Consider the following 20,420-nt stretch of genomic DNA (forward strand, 5'->3'; position numbering starts at 1 on the left):
GGCTCCGGACTGGGCAACATGGAGGTGGCTCAGGAATTGAATCTAGAAAGATCAGTGGGACTTCGCTTGCGTGGCCACTCCGCAGGGAGCGAGGCGGTCCTGGGCTCCCCAAACTCTCACTTGATAACGCTCCCTTTCCCAAGCACCAAGGATCCTTCCCTAACCACGGTTTAAATAGGATGCCTGCTTACTGATCTTAAATAGCACCGTCAGCAGTTTGGTACTTCAAAAGGTCTTGCGAGGTGGCTGGAAGGGTGCCCGCATCGCTTGGCACGGCAGCCGGCGTTTCTCTTTCTCTCGCCCCCAGTCACTGGTGCCAAACCTGCCCCTTTGGTGAAGCCCAGGATCTCTCCCAACGCTGTGCCTGCTGACCACACGCCACACATACAATAGCCTTTGCAAACACAATTAATTGTCTCTGAGATGTACGGCAGCCTGGGGAGCAGCTCCGTCTTTAAGCAGAGGAAGCCTGTTGCCTGAGATGCGGGTATATGGGAACATAGAAGAATGGATGTGGGCACTTTAATTACCAATAAACCATCGCAGAACTATCCCAACCCCCAGTTCTCTGAACACATTTAAAGGATGAAAGTGAGTGATTCATGAGCAAAAGAGGGATGTAGTCATATCCTAATATCCCAGCCCTAGAGTAAGCTGAGTATTGTTCTTAAAGCCTGTTGGCTTTCCAAAGATTTCAATTTGTGTGACAGGATGCTAAATGGATTGCCCAAATGGTCTGTCAAATCTATCACAGTGACAAGGAAATATTGTGCTCTCCTCCTTCCCTCTGAAATTCCTTGAATACCTGGTGCCAGCAGTTCAGCTGATAATGCAAAGAGGGATGAAAGCAGACAGCCTTGTCTAGAAGAAGTGACTTTTCAAATGGGCTGTGACAGGCTCCCTTCATCTTTCTATAAGCATTTTGATGCAAGCAACAGACTACAAATAAGCCCTTTGGTACAGCAAAGGCTACAGCAGTATTCATATTTTCACTAATTGTGAACTATTACTTAGTTGTTAATGTGCTAGTGACTATTCCATTACTTGGAATACATAGAGTGTTGCATTTCAGGCTCTGAGCTAGGATTTGGCTATTTTCAAGAGAATTTTACAGTTTCTGATCAGGCTGCTAAGTGTGGGTTTACGTTAGGGTAAGTCTGTGGTGCTTGTAGTGGTGGTGTTTTGATGGGGAAATTATACAGCTACTTCCTTTGAGCGCAGCGAACACACACCGTTTTTATCTACATGATCCTCTTTTATTAATTCTGTCAACTACCACATTGAGTGCTCTCTTTGTGTGTCATGGCTCAAATCCAGATGCCGCCAGGATCACTGAGAATTTCACCGCAGACTTCAGTGGGATTTCACCTGCGCAGCTGCGCCTGATGCTCCACCTCAGGGAGGGAGCAGCCTTGTTCTTCCCCGAATCCCAGGTTTTTCCTTTGAACCGGGGTTGTTCAGACAACCCGCGTCCTCCCGAGCGTCTCAGCCCCTCCCAGCCCAGGGACGGTGTTCTCTACCCCCCGCAGGTCTGGAGGCAGGGACCTCAGCGCCCACCCTACCCCAGCAGATAGAATTGGGTGCCGTCACGCAGGGAGCGTGGGGACGGGACGCAGCCGTGTCCCTCGGTGCCTCCCAGCAAACGCTGCCGGAGAGGACAGGTTTTAAATCTCTAATCCAAGAGAAAAATCTCTAAAGGACAGGGGGAAAAAAGATGGGGCTGACCGAGTCTGCTTGACTTCGGGCAGGCAGGCACCACGCGAGGTGTGACCAGAAGCTACTGCATGCACACCGTGGAGTTAGCACCGCAGAAGAAATACATCCAAGCGGCAACGCTGGCCTCGGCGCAGAGGCTGATGTATGCCTTGGGCTTTGCTTCTCCTGGCTTAGCCCCAACGTATATTAAAGGAGCCCGAGGGCTGCTTTAACTTGTATCCAGCTATAAGGGCTCCAGTGGACCGCTGAGGTGCGCGGGCAGGGTGTAGGAATGGTTACAGGTTTTCTAAGTTATTTGGAGCATCTATGGCAACTTGTCAGACTGATCCACAGGAAGATAACTAAAGTCTACTCAGCTGCACATGAGCTCACCCTTCTGAGGCAGGTCCAAGGCTTTACAAAAATAAGCATGTTTACATAAGAGAGCAAATGTTTCCCACATTTGCTGCTTCCAAACTTATCTACAGCAGTCACTCTATCATGGGAATTATTGTGATTCTGTGTTCCAGCCCCTCCCTTTAAAGCATGATCCTACTATGTAACATGATAAACAAATTCTGCTAGACTACTGACCTGTGCAGGCCACGCTCCAGCCCCTGTTACTGTGCTAAGAATATGCACCTGAGGTCAGTCTATGTCTCCTATAGGTGAGAAAAGTGGCATTAGTCCATACCAACCCCGTAGAGCGATTTCTAAAATACCTATGGACAGATGTTGTCTTTCCCAATGCGAGGAGGCTCCTGTTTTCCAGCTGCAGCAGAGTTTCATCTTCATACATCTCAGACAGAGTTGCGGATACAAGCGCTGCCAACGTGCAGGACTTCAGCACAGGACGTCAGCGGCAAGTATGTGAAGCATGAGAGAACAATTACATTTGTGGCCCTCAGACGGCTTTCTTAGCTGCACGGTGATGTAACTCTCAGGCCGTTCCAGGTTTTTTCATGCTGGGTGTTAAGTTAGTTAAGTAAGCAGACCGAGAACGCTCTAGCAGCCGTGCTCAGAAGAAGACTTACAGGTTTAATGTGCTTTAACTTCACAGGTTTAGTTCGTTCCCCCACTCCAGTTCCTCTCCCAGACTCCCCCTGTGTTTACAAGCCTTTAGTGTTATTTTAGCTTCTCGCTCTTGCATTCATCATAATCTGTGAAAATCAGAGTTGACATGATGACAAAAGTTGTCACATTGAATACATTGTTTACTTGGCTTGAACAGTTATTTTTATAGTGTCTCCAGAGAAAGTTTCTTATTCAAATTTGCCAGAGATACTCAACAAGTTTAACAAGAAACTTGGCATTTCCTCTTCCAAAAATTCTTCGAATTATATTTTCCAGCAACAGACTAATTGACAACATCTTGCTTCACAGAGGCACACATCCTTCTGCATTAGATTTTCTCAACACATTCGCACCTGGAGTTTGGGGATCGGCAGTTTGACGCAGCATCGCACAGCCGGTAAATGGCTCACCTAGGAGGCATGCTGATCAATCCCCAAAATTCAGTTTTGTGTAAACGAGGGATAAAAATCCTGCCAACTCGTGACAACAGTGATTCTTCACACCCAGACAGATTTCTGCAGCTTTCTGTGCTGTATATTTTACATACTGAATCTCTCACCAATTTAATTTTCCCCAAGGCTTTCATATTGTTCTAAGGGAAACAACAGCTAAGATCTTTTCCAAACCAGTGGAATGAGACATCGTGTGTGACAGGAAGGGCCTAAAATTTATGCTTTGCTTGCTTCATGCTTAGACTTGAATTTACCGAAACAGCTTCTCCAAGAGGGGGTAGTATCTTGTTATTTATATCCACTGAACACGGCAGTCACCTGTGTGATCCAGGACCGTTTGTGTCTGGGTTATTTCCATATCGATACCTGCAGACATTTTAACCTGGAGGATGGGTAGACTACCTGAAATTCGATTTGTGACCAATAAAGAATACCCACCCCCCTGAAATTTTTAGCTTAGAAATAATAACTCCCACAAACTTGGGCTAGGTAGATTCACTAGCACCATAAAATACTTTACGATATATGGCTTTGGCCTCCAGAAACCATGCACCAGTTTGCGAGGTCTTTGCAGCAATCACTATTAGATGCCTATAGGGTTGCAAAACGATACTTCTAGGTATAGCCAATTGGCAAAAATCAGTGTGATTTGCAATCTACAGCTTAGTTAAGGTAGAAAGAAGTGAGGAGGCATGGTAATCCAGCAGCAGCAGCCATGATTTCAGGGTGGTGAAGAGATCTTGCCACAAAAAAGGAGCTGAGTTCTGCATCCTAGAAACATGTTTGTTTATATTAAGAAAAATTTAAGGCCAGATCACCACTAACATCTGACCCAACTCTACAGCAGGCAAAAGAAATGGCTCAAGAAGGTTTGATGAAACCAGATGAAAACACTCTTACCATGGCAGTCTCAACATCCCTTTCACCAGTGAGCAAACAAAGGTCTTTATAAAAGAAGAGGAAAAAAAAAACAAATCTAAACTTTGTCATTCGACAAAGTCTCATCTATTCTGTTTCCAGTTTGTGCAACATTTTAGGCTTTAAGGAGTAAACAATGTGTTTCTGCTTCTGGCTCCTCAAACAGCTGATGGATTTACCTTTCTCAGCACCTCCCGCCTCCTCCCAGTGCCTGGACGCTGCAGTAGCTCCTCCTGAGCCTGCATGGTGCCTGGGAGCACTGGAGCACCCAGAGTTAGTGATTCTTGCTAAGAATTCTTGCTAGTGTTTATCTTGGTAAGCCACCCATGCTCTAGCTGTGCCACCCTTCTCCCCTCCCCACTGCTATAAATGTCTGTCCTTTTGTGGGTCACACACCAGATGTGGAGGCATTACTTTGCTAGGTATAAGGGGTTTTTTCCAATTTGCCCTGCAAAAGCAACATACGCATGTTTTTAATGTAAAATATAACTAGTTAAAATATATCAAGCTGATTTGGGAGGTAGATCTTACAATCTGTCCTGTTCAGGAGGGGAGGTTACCCCATTAACTAACTCTAAGCAGCACCTCAAGGTCCTCCAGAAAGTATTGAAGGAGGAATTGCCTGTATAAGCTAGTTTTCTGTGAGCTGATCCAGCCAAAGAGCAGACTTCTTCCATTCCAGATGAACCCAGCAGACGAGGGCTGGCTTTGATGGACATACTGGCTTTCTATTCAGGATAACCTCAAACCGATGTGGCCCCATCCTGACAGCTAGGATCGAGAATAGCTGCCAGATCAGATACACAAGTTTTCTCCCCACTGTATTTCTCCAAAAGCGTTCAGTTAGCACTGGCTTGCTCATGTGATAGTGTAAGCAGAGCTTTGACCCGTTTTTTAGACTCTTTTCAAAGCAGATACTTGACTCCTGCAATTGGTTTCTCTGGGTGCAAACTCAAGGAAGCAATAATACACCTGAAAGGCACTCCAGTCTATTTTTAATACACTGTCTTTTGAGGAGACTAAAAAAAAAAGGTAACAAGCTAAACCCATATATTTTCATCATCTCTCTCTTTTCTCCTTGGGGCTTGATATTACTCCAACCTGTAAGATGGGGTCCTTTAAAACTTCGTGACCTCTAGCAACGTGGAAATTTCACTCTCTGAATGCCCTGACTTGCTGTTTAGTAGGGGTCACGCAGTGTTAACTATGGGAAAATTTTAGGGGTTTTATGAAATTGAATCTTCCCATGTTTCTTCCACATTGTTGATCTTCAAAGTACAGAGGAGCTGGCTCTGCAGGAGCAGTCACTGCTTTAGACAAAACAAAGCTTCTCAGAAGTTCACTGTCCATGCAAAAGCCATCCTTCAGTCTTCCGCGCAGAAGAAATTACAGGGAACACTAAGCCATTGCAGATGTACTCCAAAGAGACAAGACATAAGCTTTGCTGTAGCATCTCCTAGGCTCTACACATTACATTATCACTCTGCTTTGCTTTTATGCTTCAGGATGGCAGTTAAATACAATTAGTGACTCCTGTTTTTCTACAGGCCACTTAAGGACTTAACAACCTAGTTTTAACAGGGTTGATCAAAGAGCAGTTGAATATCTGCAATGTATATTTGCTGCGGTCTATAGTTTTGTGTTGTTTTATTAAAATAATTATCTATTAAGGCATCCTCCAGTAGTTTGAGCTCAGGGTTGGCCATCAAGTGACTTACGAGATATTCAGAGAGGTTAATGGACGAAGGAGAGCAATTTCTTTGCTCTGTTTAAAGCAGAACTGTTCTTTCCAGCCCTCACAACTGGATTCTCTCCTGACCACGCAAGCATGTTTGCCCATAATACATTCAGTCCTCAAAAAGAGACGTTAGAATTTGAGCATGAAAGCAGATTTTTGTAGCGGAAATATTGCAAAGATGTTCTGCCAGAAAAATCTTTTTCAGCAACTTGAGCATCCAACTCAAACTAGCAGCTCGTGATGCTGGAGTCATTGCTTTCATCCAGCACCACAGCGAAAAGATTCGAGCTGGCATGGCTCAGCAGTCTGCAGGAGATACGATGACAGCTTTCTGAGGGTGCAGATTGCTTTTGTTCTCCAGATGAAAACACTCTTACCATGGCAGTCTCAACATCCCCTTCACCAACCTGGCAAAGCAAGGAGCATGGAGAATGGGAATGTGTTGCTATGGCATCGCTGGCAAAACAACAAATTTGGTAGAGTTTACTCCAGCAGAATGAAAAACCCGGGGCAGTTGTTAGGCGCAAAAGGAATGTATTTGCTGGCGCATAAATAGCACCACTGCAAAACTGGTATATGTCTTACAAATGCAAGATATTTTTTCACATCTTGGTAGAAATGCCAATATAGATTATGGGGAAGGAGGGAGGAGAGCAAGTCAAAAAAATTACCGGCTTCAAACATGTAGTAGCTTAATAGATGAGATTTTATGGCCTCTGGTAGATCCCTAGCTGACTGCAGGACCTTTATTCTCTCCACAGCCTCATCCGGGGATGTGTGAAAAAGAGCTTATAAAGTCTTCAATGAAATGCTCTATCCAGAATGGCCAAGGCCTTCATAGAAATGCTCTGTTCAGTTTTAGACATTCACCTCAAGAAAGATGGAGGCAAGCTGGAGAAGATCCAGCTAGAAGCACAAACAGCCAGTGCTCTAGAAATTGTGGCTTAATGATGCAAGACTGGATGAGTTAGGACTGTTTTGCATAAAATATGACCAAGTTGCGACATGAGGTCAGACTCAAATTCCTAGGAGAGTACTGCAGAGCAGAAGGAAGTAATCTGTTCTTCATACCCATGGTGGGTAAGACAAGCAGCAGCAGCTTCAAGTGAATGAAGAGAGATGTAGATTAGACAGTAAGAGAAGCTGCGTAATACCAGGGACAGCAAAGCACTGGAATAAATAGACGTGGGAAAATGGTGTAATCTCTGTCACTGGAAGTTCCCAAGACCCACTTAGATAAATGTTTGTTGGGGTGATGAAGAATGATTTTGTCCTAGTGTGAAACAGCAGGGTAGATTAGATACCTTCTTGAGGTCTCATCCGGTCCTTTTTTCTTGATGATTGAATTATTTGATAACTGATAAGTATATAATAAGCACAGATCTCAGAATCACCATTTTTTTTTCTGACAGGATGCATTTTACTATACTGATAGATTGACTTGGCAAAGGCCTATATAATTCTCTGTAAAATCTAATGGCTTTACAGACTGGTGGTTTTGGTACTAGGTGTGTCTTGGAGGTACATAGACTTTTAAAGATGGAAGAATCTTGATTTAATTAGGCAAGTTTAATGTAGCTCTGAGATTTGCTTCAGTATAAGCTTTATTCTGTTAATGTTACCTCATCATCAAAATCACTCCTTCAAAAATAGGGAGGTGAAGTATAGGAAAAACATCCGTGCTGGCCTTGCAAAAGGAATTTTTATGTTAAAATACTTGGCCACAAATGTCACGCACAGAGACACAAACTAGAAAGCTGTCAGTTGGGAAATGAGATATAGGGAGAATTAATTTTTTTCCATGTTTAGTAATAAACTGCATGAAGGCCATAAGATGGAGATGCAATATCCAAACCAGTAAGCATCTATGATCCAAGTTTTCCAATAAAGGTCCATGTGAACTGAGGAATTGTTTGGAGTATCATTTAAATTGCAGGCAAGTTTAATCCAAGGAGACCCTTAAGCCTCTCATTGCTGCAATTACGGTGAGTTCTTAAGTGCTAAGAAAGTAAAGAAAATACTTAAATTTACAGCTGTAAGCTATTCTTCTTCTTTCTTATAATCCTGATAAACACGAATTATCCATTAATTACCAAAAATTATTTTTAATCTTCTTAAAATTATCTTAGTTAGTTTTAGCCAGCTCTGCTTTCTGCCTTGTACTTCTTTTCTGCCCACAAGCCGAGTGGGGTGACATACCTCCAACCAGACACGTAGCGTTTCTCCTCTCGCAGGGACCTCACCCCTCATTCTCCTGTGGCCATACTAGAGTTCATCAGCTGTGGGCGATCTACTAAGGCCATTTCTTTACGTGCCTCCTCAGCCTCCTCCTGCTGCTTCAGAAGTCTCTTCCTTATGAAGTCCACATGTGCTCCACCGATCTGTGGTGAGGTAAATCTGCGTTCTGGGCCGCAAGGCTCTCGGACAAAGCCATCCGTGACATGTCCAGCCCTGAAAAAAAAAAAACCAAACAAAGCAAAACATAACAAAACAAAACCCACAAAGCACAGTGAGAACCTCCTCCTCCACAAGCTCCAAAATCCAGGGACTGATGAGTCAGCACGAACTTCCAGCAAGTTCTGCCTCTTCCTAGCCTAGAGGGATCCTAAATAGCTCTAACGCTTCTGCCCACCTCTGCTCTGAAACCGGTTCGGATGTACCCAAACAGCGACAAGAGCAGTGACCTGGAGTCACCAGGCACGGGTACAGTCCTGGCGCAGGTGCAATTCCTGTGTTTCACCTACGTAGCTGCTCTGCGGGTACGTATCCCTCAGCTATCCAGCTTCTGGGTTCAGGCCAGAATACCTCTGTGTCTCCCTTCAGGGTGGTGTGTAACCAGGGTTTTGTCCTACCAACTAGTTCTTCGCTCTAATTCTTGTCACCATCCCAAGGCGCTTGGCACTGCAGAGCTTTGCCGGGGGAAGCGCGAGCAGCTCGCTCTGTGCTGCCACGGGGCAGACACCCCTGCTCTCTGTCAAGCTGTCTTCTCCCGGGTCTTCAAGTAGGACCTTGAGCTTCGTCACAAGGATGGTTTAAGGCTCATCCTCTTCCCCATCCCAGTATGGCTCCGGTTCTGCTTCCCGAAACCTCGGCAACCCGTGCTGTTCCCTTGCGTTGTGATTGCTTCCAACCCTGGAGACCCCATGCGTTGCGATTGCCTCCAACCCTGGAAGCCCCGTGCCATCTTCTGGAGTCACGTAACCCAGACCCCACCAGGCACCTATCCCAACAGCTTTGCCGTGGAGCAACCAGCAGGCAGGACCCACCAAAGGGCAACCACAGCCTGTGCTCGGCTCCGCTGCCTTCCGCTTATGTCACGTTCCCCACTCCCATCCTCATCCTCAGTGCCCTTTCTCCAGCCCAGGGCTCCCGATCCGGGCACCTCCATGCCTCCTCCAGCTCCGTGCCTAGACTTTTTCCCTGGTTTCTGCTTCCACCCAGCTTCATCCCTCCTCCCCGGCTGCCCTCCCGTCTTCATTTCTCTTCTAACCAGAGAACAGGGAGCCCTGTCCCACCCAAACCCTGGTATATAGGTGTGGCAGCACCTTGTGGGATTTAATGTTTAGGCGGTGCTCAGAATAATTAAGGGGCCAAATGGATTCCTCCCACAGCTTGACGGCCCCAGGAGAGCGGGGATGTGCATACATTACCCCTGCAATCCTGCACACGGCGTTCTGACACCACACGGCTCCTGTTTTCATGTCATTCCAAGCAGCCTTTGACGGATACAGGTCTGCAGCGTGCAGACAGGACCTTTGCCATGTCGAAATGCCTCCAAGCGGCAACCACCCATGTTGGCAGGCTATTAAGTTTCTACAGAATTTTGACAAGCCTCCAGATGAACATCAAACCATCCCAAATCTCCCGAGGGGCTAAGAATTAAAAAAAAAAAAAAAGGGGGAAAAAAAAAGAAAAAGAAAAAAAAGCCAAAAACTGACTTCACATGTCATTATTCCCTGCAGCTTTGTAGCTAATTTAGAATCTGTTGATCCTGGTGCCAATAAATAGTTTATCTTTAAACTACCTCTGTACTGAGACTTGGTTTCATTCTTAGGTTAGTGTTGGTTGTTTAGCTAGCAAGTCAGTAATCTAACAGTGCGTGTAAGAGAGATACTTGCTGTATATATCTATTTGCCTGTGCATATCTGTTCCATTAAGCAGAAGAGAACTCGCATGATAGTGAAATATTTCTCTGGGAAAACTTGCTTTCTCAGGAGGAGAAGGTGAGCGCAGAATTAATATATGTGCTAATGCACTGCCACCCAGTGGAGTCGGGGTCTGGTTTAGGAGATTGAGCTTTGCAAACCTTCACTTGTAGGGTGTGCAAAGAAAACACTCACAGGACTTACATTGAATCAAAACATTAAATTAACCATTGGCGGGGCAGTGTTAAATCTATTCAGAGGTGTTTTATGGAGATGATAATTCTCATTTTTAAAGAATAGCCAAATCCAAAATGTCTCAAGGCTGATGAGATATTGCACATAACTACTAAAGCAGCTGGAAGGAGCTGTATTTATTCACTGCAACATCCCTCATCATCTAGTAGGAAAATGTATCTGTCACCTTCTGGTTTGTACTAGAAAAGATTACGTTTATTTGAGCATATTAAATATTTCTGGAGGTAACTTTAAACCACATCTTTTTTTACTGCTGCATTTCCTTCTCTCACTGGCTCCTTGTCTTCCAGGCTTCTTAGGACTGTCATTGCTTTGCAGCAGTCCCTTTCCTATCCTAATTTCATTTTCCTACAGCAACACAGACTATTGTAAAAACTGCAGTTCAGTTCACAGTTACAGTCACTATTTTGGCACGTCCAAAGACTCTTTTATCAAACAGCAACTTTAGATGAACATAAATTAAAAAAATGCATACAACTAAATGTCTAGATAGTAGAAATCAAGACCATAAGCCCATGATGTTCACCATTGCTTCAGTTCTCTTCTGGTGTTATCGTTGTCATTTTTCCCACAGTGCTCTGCCATGTTTCAGTCACATCACCTCTGTGTCAGGACAAGGTGATGCTTCTGAAACCACATCTCCATGTTTTCTTGTGCTTGTGTCACTGGTATGGGATGAGGCAATAAATGTGCACGTGGATAATAAAAATATCTTTTTCGGCTCGCAGCATGGTCGGGTTGTAGCACCATAAAAGGCATCTGAGTCAGCTAAATGACCAGTTAATGGAGGGGAGGGGAGAAGAACTATAAAGCCAATGTGGAATACAATATATTTGAAGAGAACCTGTAAGCGAGGCTTAGCAGTGCTCAAGGCAGAAGCAGGCAGCCGCCCTCGCCAGGTGACTGGGGGAGGCAGTCACGGACATCCTTGTAGTGCACGTGGGAGAAACAATGTCTTGCACAGCACAAGCAGAAGGACTATAGCTTCCTTTCTGTATATATATTTTTTCCTAACTCCCTACAGTCTTGCCTTTCCAGGGCATTAATTTGCCAGCCTGAACACCCCCCCTTTGCCTGCGCCTTCTGGGGTGCTGGCTGTCAGGTCAGCAGGTGGCAAACCCTGACCCTCAGACATTGCAGGGTGGCCAGCAGCATGTGCAACGGTTTCCAGTTATCCCAGTTCCCAGGCTGAGATGCCAGCAGGACCCACGGGAGGCAGCCCCACGCCTGCCCTGGCAGGACACTCGCCCAGTTACGAGCAGCCCCTGGACCCGACCGGCCCCTTCTCTCAAGATGGGTGCTAGCAATTCTCTCCCTCTCCCAATCAGCCTCCACAAGCTCCTCTTCCTCATCGGATGCCTCTCGCAGCTGGAGAGGATTTGGGCTGGTTGGACCCACAGTCGTTCATCCTTCTCGTGCCCTGCCTTGCTGCTTGTCTCGTGGTTTCAGCAGTCCACTGCGGGGCTTGCAGTGGAGGGGGGAGCTGGTTTTTGGAACGCTTTTGGCTGGTGGTACCCTAATCCTGAAAATATTCTCCCCTCCCCATCTACGCTTGGGGTCAATATCTCCAGTTGGTTTGTTAGTGGGTTTTGCACGAGAAATGCGCCTATGTCTTCTGTAAAATCATAGAAGAAATAGCGACTTCTTTTAGATGTGCAATACAACCTTGGTAGATAATACCAGGCTCCTAAGTTATATTTGACAGGAAGCTTTAATTCTTAACTAGAGCAGGTACCATGGTCTGCCTGGACTTCAATAAAGCATTTAACACTGATTTGTATAATTATAGGGGGATAGGTCCAACAAGTAAAACATGATCAAGCAGAGAGCTATGGATGGGTCACGTCAGAAAAGCAATTACTGAACTGAAGGCTCCTGCCTGGTCTCTCAAAACAAGTCTTATTTAAGTGTCTTGGGCTGCAAGTTGCAATCAGAATTGGCTGAGCACACCAAGCTGGAAGGCAATATCCCTGCTGAAATGGCCGGGGCGCAGTCACAAGGTTGGTGCTTCGAGGGAAGGAGGTCAAGTGGTGACTCACACCAGCTTACATCTTGCGCGGCACGGCTGGTGGTGGCGTCTCGAAGTTCTCATGCCGTGCGTGATGGTGGTGGTGGTGGGAGAATAGGCATGGAGAGCGAAGTGATGTCTTTAATTAGACCAGCTGATAGACCTAGAAAAAATAAACATCTCGGGCCTAGTTCCTTCAGCAGGCTCAGAAAGCAGCAGTAAAAGCCACGTTAACTGCAAGGTAGAAGCAATCACTCTTGGATCAATCTCGATATGCTAATCAATCCCACCACATGAGAGAAAAAGGTGGTTAACACCTGCGGAGCATGGGGGGGGTTACCTGGGAGCGAAGTAACAGGCTGTAAGCTCCTGCAGAGTAAGGAAAAAAGGAGGAGGGGGAAGGGAAAAAAAAAGTTTATTAGCACCTGTGTTATATTTTTAAATACATTATTACATTTCTGGTATTTTGTAATTAACCCAAGTTAATTGCAAGCTCTTGGCTTGCACATTTCCAGCCCAGAGGATAACCAGTTTTTTAAACTAGCTTGCTCCCTTGAAAGGCTCAGCTTGACATAGCCTACTAACGGGTTTATCAGATAAAGTACCACTAGGCTTAATGCGTGCCTTAATTAGGAATGTAAACACATTCATTTAAAAAAAAAAAAAAATGAGGGCCTCGGAGAAATTATGAAGAGATTTTATGATTATTGACTGCAAAGAGAAAGTATTCCAACAGACAAAGCCATTTCTTCCCCCTTCCCTAGGAGCAGCGGCAACCTACTTTCTAACCTTAACCCTACCCGGCACGTTAAGCACGGAGATTTCCCTCCACTGGGACGTTATCTGAGATTTGGGAAATCCAGGACGAACAGAGAACCGGTCAGGCTCTCTGAGGGCGCGTGGGTACAAAAAGAAGTGTTCGTGTACGCACGCGTGCCTGTGAACGCGCCATTCCTATAGGCATGTCCATATAGCGGGCCGTTGACTCCGGCCGCCATTAGCCGGTGGTTGGCATAAAGAGCAGGCCCAGCGGGTCGTAGCTCGCAACTCCCCACGGATAATGGAGGATTGGGTCGCTCGGACGTGTTCCTCCGCCTGGCGTTGGATGGGGAGATGCCTTTTGGCCTCTACCCCCCATCCCTTCGCCGTCAACCCAACTGGGGGAGGACGCGCGCCCATGAGATGGGGACGGCCTACGCCAGGGGCCTGCTCCCATGTACCGCCCCGCGTTCCCCCGGTTGGGGTTGTGGGTGCCCCATGCCGTGTCCCCCCCACCTCCGGGGCCGGCTGTCCCCTCGGCACCTCCCTGTGTGGCCCCTGTTCCCGGCGGAGACCTTCCCTGCCCCGCGCTCCCTCTCCCTGCTCTTCCCAACAATGGTGGCCCGGGCGGCTTGGGATGGAGTTTCGAATTTAAACGCGGCCAGGCTTTAGTTTACAAAAATAATAAACCGCCTTCAAACAGAGTTATGTAAAAAGTAGAATAATAGAAAAAACTAATGTTTGTTGGCAGCGTATGTGTCCCTTTGTCTGCAAGACAGAGGCCCTGTTGACAAACAAGAGGCTTTTCTGGGACTCTGAAATCAAGTACCAAAGCATAAATGGCCACCACCTAATACCGGCTTCACTACGTTTGCCAAACACCGTGAAACTGCTGCGCTGTTGCTTAATTCACTTGTATGTGGAAAGAAATTTGGTGGCTGGGACCCTCCCAGTGTCATCCCCCCCCCCCCAGGAGAGGTTCAATCTCCCACCACCCCACTTTTTGCTGCAGCTCCCCAGCTGCTAGTCACTGTGCTTGCAAGATGCGGTAATTCAGATGTTTTCTTGTAAACCGTGAAAAAAAAAAAACAGAACTGTGTGTTGACCTCTCTAACAATTTTCTAGCTTTTAGCTAAGAAATGCAAATGTGCTGCAGAGCTGAGAGCAGACATTATTTATTGATGGTCACCATGGGATTTCTATTCTATTTACAATTTCAATAAATTCTGTTGATGGTCACTGTAGGATTTTGCCTCAGTTTCTTCCTGTAAAGTATTTCTAAATTTCTCCACCTCTGTCCTGTCCATCAACCATTATTGTATTAAAAAGATGTCAGTCTCTGGATGGTGCTAAAAATCCTCCGCTTCCCAAATACCGCGAGGTTTGAAGGTACTCAGCAGCTCTCCCAGGATCAGACCCTGAGAAACGGAAGCAAAGTGTGAGCAAAAATCCTTATCAATCTTAGTAACGCAAGCCAAGGCTCAGACTGTTCTTATTAGGTTATCTGTCATCTAGGAAGCATAAACCCCAGTAAAAAGGAAAAGATGTTAGAAAAATATCATCATTGCTTCGGCGGTTTGTATTTTCCTAATAAGCTTTTAATTTTCCTCCCTGAATGGAAAGTAATACTTGTCTTAGGAACCAAGGAGAGCTTCCGAATCTAAAAGCGTTGTTTTCCTACCAGCAATTTTACCTCGCCCCTGGCAGCAAAATGCCAAAACCAAGTTTCCTTTCCCTCAGGTAGGGGCAAACGTGGAAACTTCTTAGGAAGTGGTGATGGAGAAAGCACTGAGCCGATGCAGCTCTGGGACGAGCCAGTGGATGGTGAACGACTGTACTGTTGCTCATTAATTCTCGCCTTAGAATTATTAGGCTGGGGAGTCTAACGTGCTCATTTGCAATTTTCCATGGTGATGTAAGATCCATCTTCCAACTATTTCCATGGAAAACTCTGGTTCCCTCCAGCAGTTGCGAGCTGGCAGCAGGGCAAGCTCACCTGGGCAGCGGATCGGGATCTCTCCGGGGGGGAATGGGGCAGAGCCCTGACGTGCCTCCAGCACGCTGCTCCCACCACCGCCACTGCCAGCGCTCCTTAAAAAAAACAACCCGAGCTCTCCTAAAACAAACAAGTAAGCGAGCAAACCAGAAGGAATAATATGTCAGTTGTAGCACTTCCCGGCAGACGTTGGGAGGGGCTGAAAATAACAGGGAAGTCTTCATGTAAATCACCTTAGAAAAATTTTATTTCCAGAGAGATGGAAAGCGAGCCTCTCCCACTGAGGAAAATCCTTATGGGGCCCAGCCAAAAAAAGTCAAGATTTTTTTCCCCCATTACAAATAAGAAGTTTCTGATTTTTTTTTTGATTGTGTGTCAGAACAAATCCCAGATTTTTTATTTATTTATTTATTTTTAATTATAGAAAACAAAAGAGATCATGTGACTTAGCCTAAGGGTCAGGGCAGCCTTTTGACTGGGGGAGGTACAAGTCCCTGCTCACATTTTTGCCCTAATGAGTATTTTCTTGTTTGTATAAAGCAGCACCAACCGCAGCAGCCTCCATGGCAGGAGGTCGTGAGTGCTTTTTTTCCCTACAGCATCACTTCCCCACCAAAATATCAGCCTTCCTAGCGGGAGCATCACTGAAGCGGATGTGTTGCGATGGCAGGTTGCTGGATCAACGAATTACCATTTTCTTGCCCCAAAAGCCATCCCATCCTCACTCCCCTCTCACCTCCCTGAGCGGCTCGGGTGGCTGGAGGAGCAGGGAGGGAGGTTTTCCTCCGAGCCACGTCCCCTGAGAGGACTTTGGGGTGGGGATGGAGACCACCGTGCTCCTCTGGCAGCCCTGGCCTGGCGGGGTTGGGTTTTGGAGGGATGCTGCTGGCAGATAAAACCAAGATTAACCTAAAGGGAAGCCAAATTGGGGCCATGCCAGTAGCAAGGGGGACGGGGGACAGCTGGCTCGGCACCAGCCGTCTGTGGGTGCCTGGGATCCAGGCTGGGAGACCCCAGGGTCCCTTTGGTCCCCCCACCTCGTTAGTGCCTCTGTTTCTGCAGAAACGCATGCCACATGCAAGGTGTGTTGAAAAGAGCCTTTCCTTCTTTCTTGCTTTTGCTTTGTTCCCGCATCGTGGTGTTTTTTTTTTATCCCTGAAAACCTTTTCAGAAAGCTGATGGTCCATCTACAAGAGCCGACACGTGTCTTTATGTAAGGGAAGAAAGCAGGTTTGAATACGGACTTCCAGATTTAGTTTCCAGATAAGTAAGTCTATAAGAGACAGATAGCTCTTCATTAGGCTTGATTGCCCCCACGTCCTCAGCGTGCGGTGCCCCCATTAGCAAATTAAAGAATCTTTTATGTATCCTCTTGTCAACACAGCTCCCACTGGAAAAAATCTTGTTTCTGTGCCCAAGCAATGAATTATTTTTCTGACGGAGTTGCCAGATCACAGAGACAATTAAAGTTTTATGTGTAGCTTGAGCTGTTCTCGCTTCCTTTTGATGTTTCAGGTAAAAGAAAGAAGAGAGTTCTATCATTTTAACACTTTTTACATCTCTCTGAGGTAATTTTTAAGGTGTATTTGCAAGGTCAAAGCGATAAAAAAACAGATATGGGAAACAGTGTAGTTCGCATTGTCCTAAAAATGTAATATTGTTCTGTGTCATATTTTTCCACAACAACACAAACTGTAACCAAGGCTACAAAATGGTTTTCTTCATCATCTCTATGTTGCCATTTGATTGTAGTTCTCTAAGTTTATTCTCTCCCCCAGCTTGCGTTGCCATCATTGTCGTTCAGTGATGGGCTCAGGGAATCCTCTTTCCTCCCGAAAGCAAAACTCAGACCGCATCTTTTTTCATGAGGCTGGAGCCAGACTGAACTCTGCTGCTCAACTCTGAAACCTGTGAGGCCTTGCAGTGAGGATTATATGCTTATCTCAATTAAGAAGGGTTTAGCAGCATCGGAAGCATACAGAGATTATCTCCTGAGCCCATGCAAAAAACTGTGATAATCTGTGAAAAAGGCGGTTGGCGAGGTTCCTCTCGTAAACCTCAGGGACTCGGGGCAAGCGCTGGGTTTGTTGGTGGCACCTGTGAAGTACATACGACCTGCCCACATTCATTTATGTGAAGCATTTGTCTCTCATTCTGCTGTTTTTAATAGTGGAGATCTTGGATGTGGATTTGTGATCGATATACCAATTTGCCAGCTACTCAGGAATTACATTCAGAACCACAGACCTGCTAAGCAAACTGCTTCTTAGAAAACCCCAGAAGAGAAACACAAATAGGAATATCAAAACGGTGACGTTGTCTGAGACAGCCGTTGTGCCTTTCCCTCTCAAAAAAAGTCAAGCGCTGTGTCCTTAAAGTAAATCTGCATCAGTGATGAAACTAAAGAAATGCAGGCACCAAAAAACCCACCTCTCTACAACATTAAGAAACACATATTTCTGTACTTCAATCCATGCGTTTGTTTCCCTCCTTTTTTTAACCGTATTTTGAAGAACCAAAAAGTCTATGATAGGAAATTATGTTTTGCACTGTGTTAGTTACTGAAGCTGCAGAATTAAAATAACAGCTAAGGTCATCCATCGAAAGCTGTGAGCTTTAGCTTAGACCACCAGCTGTGGCAACCATATTGTTTGCACATTTCTGATATTTACTCCATCTACTCATGGATACTGTAAATATCATGGCAGTGCTACCTTATCATGTGCGTAAATTCTCAAATTCAAAGGCTGACTACCATGAAGGATGCTTTTTCTCCTTTGGACAGCACAAACTAAGCATTTGCTGGCTGGTGATTCATTTATTTATTTGTATCTGCCAGTTCTTGGTAAGAAACTGCAAAGACTATATAGAAGGGCCTTTCATCTGAAATATTTGAGGAATAGGGTCCCAGGCATCTCTTTTCCTATTCCCGCAGGCCAAATCTGTGCCTTGTAGTCTACAGGAGAGAAGCTGAGACAAGGAGTCTCTAGCATTTCTTGTTGTGTTTGCCACTGGGAAAATAGTCTTCCTTTTCCTGTCAGCTTATGTGTATATTCTTAACAGCTATTAACGAGTATGTCCCGAAAGGTAAATATAGCTGTAATTAGCAACCCCCTCTAGTCATGACGAGGCTTGCTGGGTGTTGCACACCTGATCCACAAAGACGCAGGTCTGTGTTTTACACCTCCTCTCTGGAGACACCCACACGGCCTAAAGAAAAACACCAACCAGGATCTGCGGAGGGCTTTGGCAGACGAGCCGCCAGAGATCCCAAATTGCTTCGGAGCGATCGCACGGTCCCAGCAAAAATACACCTCCAGCTCCTTCCCGCTCGCCGTCGCCTGCCATCCCGCAGGAGAGAGCCATTGGCTTTAGTCAAAGCACGGCAGAATGTGAAGGAAAGCTGCAGCATCTGTTAATTCATTAAGAACTAATTGCTTTTAATGATAGGGGCCATAATAACTGGTCACTCTTTCTCCTGCCTCTTGGCAGAAGCTGGCTGATTGTCCAAGCTTTCTCTGTCTTCACAGATGTCAGCTAGAGACAAACCCGATCTTAGCACTAGAAGACTTTCCTTGTTGTTTGGATGGGATTAACGTGGGACAGATAATACAGTGCAGGTATAAATTAACATGCCTGAAAATTGACAGCAAGCCCAAGAGCCGCCTGGCATGTCTCAGTAGATACTTTCAGGTATCACCCCAGCTGAGGAGCTACCTATGGCCCTGCTGCCAGAAACCTCCTGCATCTGCCTTCCCCCACTCCTGCGTTATAAAATTAAAATAAGCATTTTGGGTTTTAACTCTGAAGTAGGAAAAAAAAAAAACAACAGAAGATAACACTGCCAGTTTATGGCACTGTACTTGAATGAGAGGATGGATAATTAAATTTAACTTTTTGGTATTCCAGTTTGGGGAAAAAGTCCCCTGTGGAGTTCTAATCTGGCCATATTCAGCACTTTGAACTGGCTTTTTCCAGTTAAAAAAGTATTTCCCATCTGCTTGACATATTGCTGCGTATAATGGTGGAATGCAAAGAAAAAAAAAGGTATGTTTACATACAAAACATACCCCCACATGCATATTTATATTGAGACAGAAAAATATTTTATGTATGTATGTATAACTTGACACTTTCAACATTTTATGTAAATAAATGCCAAATGGATGGAGAAGATTGTGTTATACATTAATGGGCTACACTTCTTCATTTCCATTTTTCAAATCTGGTTATGATTGCATACAAGTACCTCAAACAGCAAACATCTGGGTGGCTTGAAAGCAACTGAAGCATGTTTTTACTGTAAGACATATACTTACAGTATATGGTTCAAGCTTTACTAGTGAAATTTTTGGTCCTGAGCAGGCTCGGACCCGATTTATAATAAATACGATGCTTTTGCGGTATCAGTGGGGGCACAGTCTTAATAATATTCATATTTAAAGTCTAACAAGCTCTTTTATAATTAGGGTTCAGCTTAACAGACATATGCATTAAGACTATATCCTTGGAACTTTTCCAACCAACTGCACTGTCATAGCCAAAGCCTTTGTCCAACTTACATGTTTGACAGTTTATACAATCGCATGACTATTTTCTATCTCTTACCTCCAGATTTAGGACAATTTATCTCTGATTCTCTTTTGTTTCTAGGTTTCAAAGTGCAATTTCCTGCAGAAACGAATATACTCATAATTCAGGTTGTCTACCCACCCACCCAGTTACCTGTCTCAGCTAGCCCAATTGCTGGAAGGAACGTATAAAGCAAGTTCATAGCTTGATGCTGGAGTGATATAATCTTTGCTTAATCTACTTAGCGCTTAAAAATGTAAATGTTAGCAGCTATCTCAAATACTAGAGCGCTGCTCTCATGTAGGTTGTATGCTCGAATATGGCACAAAGCAGTAATTGTACTCTTCTGGGACGCTAAAGGGCTTGCAGTGTCTGAAACCTGGAAAACTTAGAGTAGTTTACATCTGCTAGAACCAAAGTGTTGCAACTGTATCTCAAACATTTGCAATTTGAAGCTGTAAAATCCCTAGGGCATATTATGTGCTGTAACAATACCATTAAATATGTTATGTCATGCTAACGAAACAATTTGTGCCTCCTTTTCCTGTCTCTTTTTTTCCCTTAGAAAGAAATCCAGTACATGAATATGTAACATTAGCTCTTATTCAAAATCATTCATTTGAAGAAATGAAATAAATTAGCACGTGTGTTTATAGCAGAGATTGCAGCCTTTCTTTTCCCCAACCATTGTAACAGCACTTCAAATATAAATTTCGGCTTCTTCCTCGGGTTTAACCTCTTAAATCTGCAGTTTGCTTGTCAAGAACAAAAAAGCAGCCGACGTTTCCTACAGAAGGCAGCTCTTGGC

At 45.0% G+C, this 20,420-nt stretch overlaps 1 protein-coding gene across 2 annotated transcripts in view; it reads left to right on the forward strand.

Moving 5' to 3' along the window:
* EDAR (ectodysplasin A receptor) overlaps positions 1 to 20,420 on the forward strand; it is a 62,800-nt gene that overhangs the window by 15,235 nt on the left and 27,145 nt on the right. The window lies entirely within an intron of this gene.

This window comes from Buteo buteo, chromosome 25 (assembly GCF_964188355.1).
Source record: "Buteo buteo chromosome 25, bButBut1.hap1.1, whole genome shotgun sequence".
NCBI lineage: Eukaryota > Metazoa > Chordata > Aves > Accipitriformes > Accipitridae > Buteo > Buteo buteo.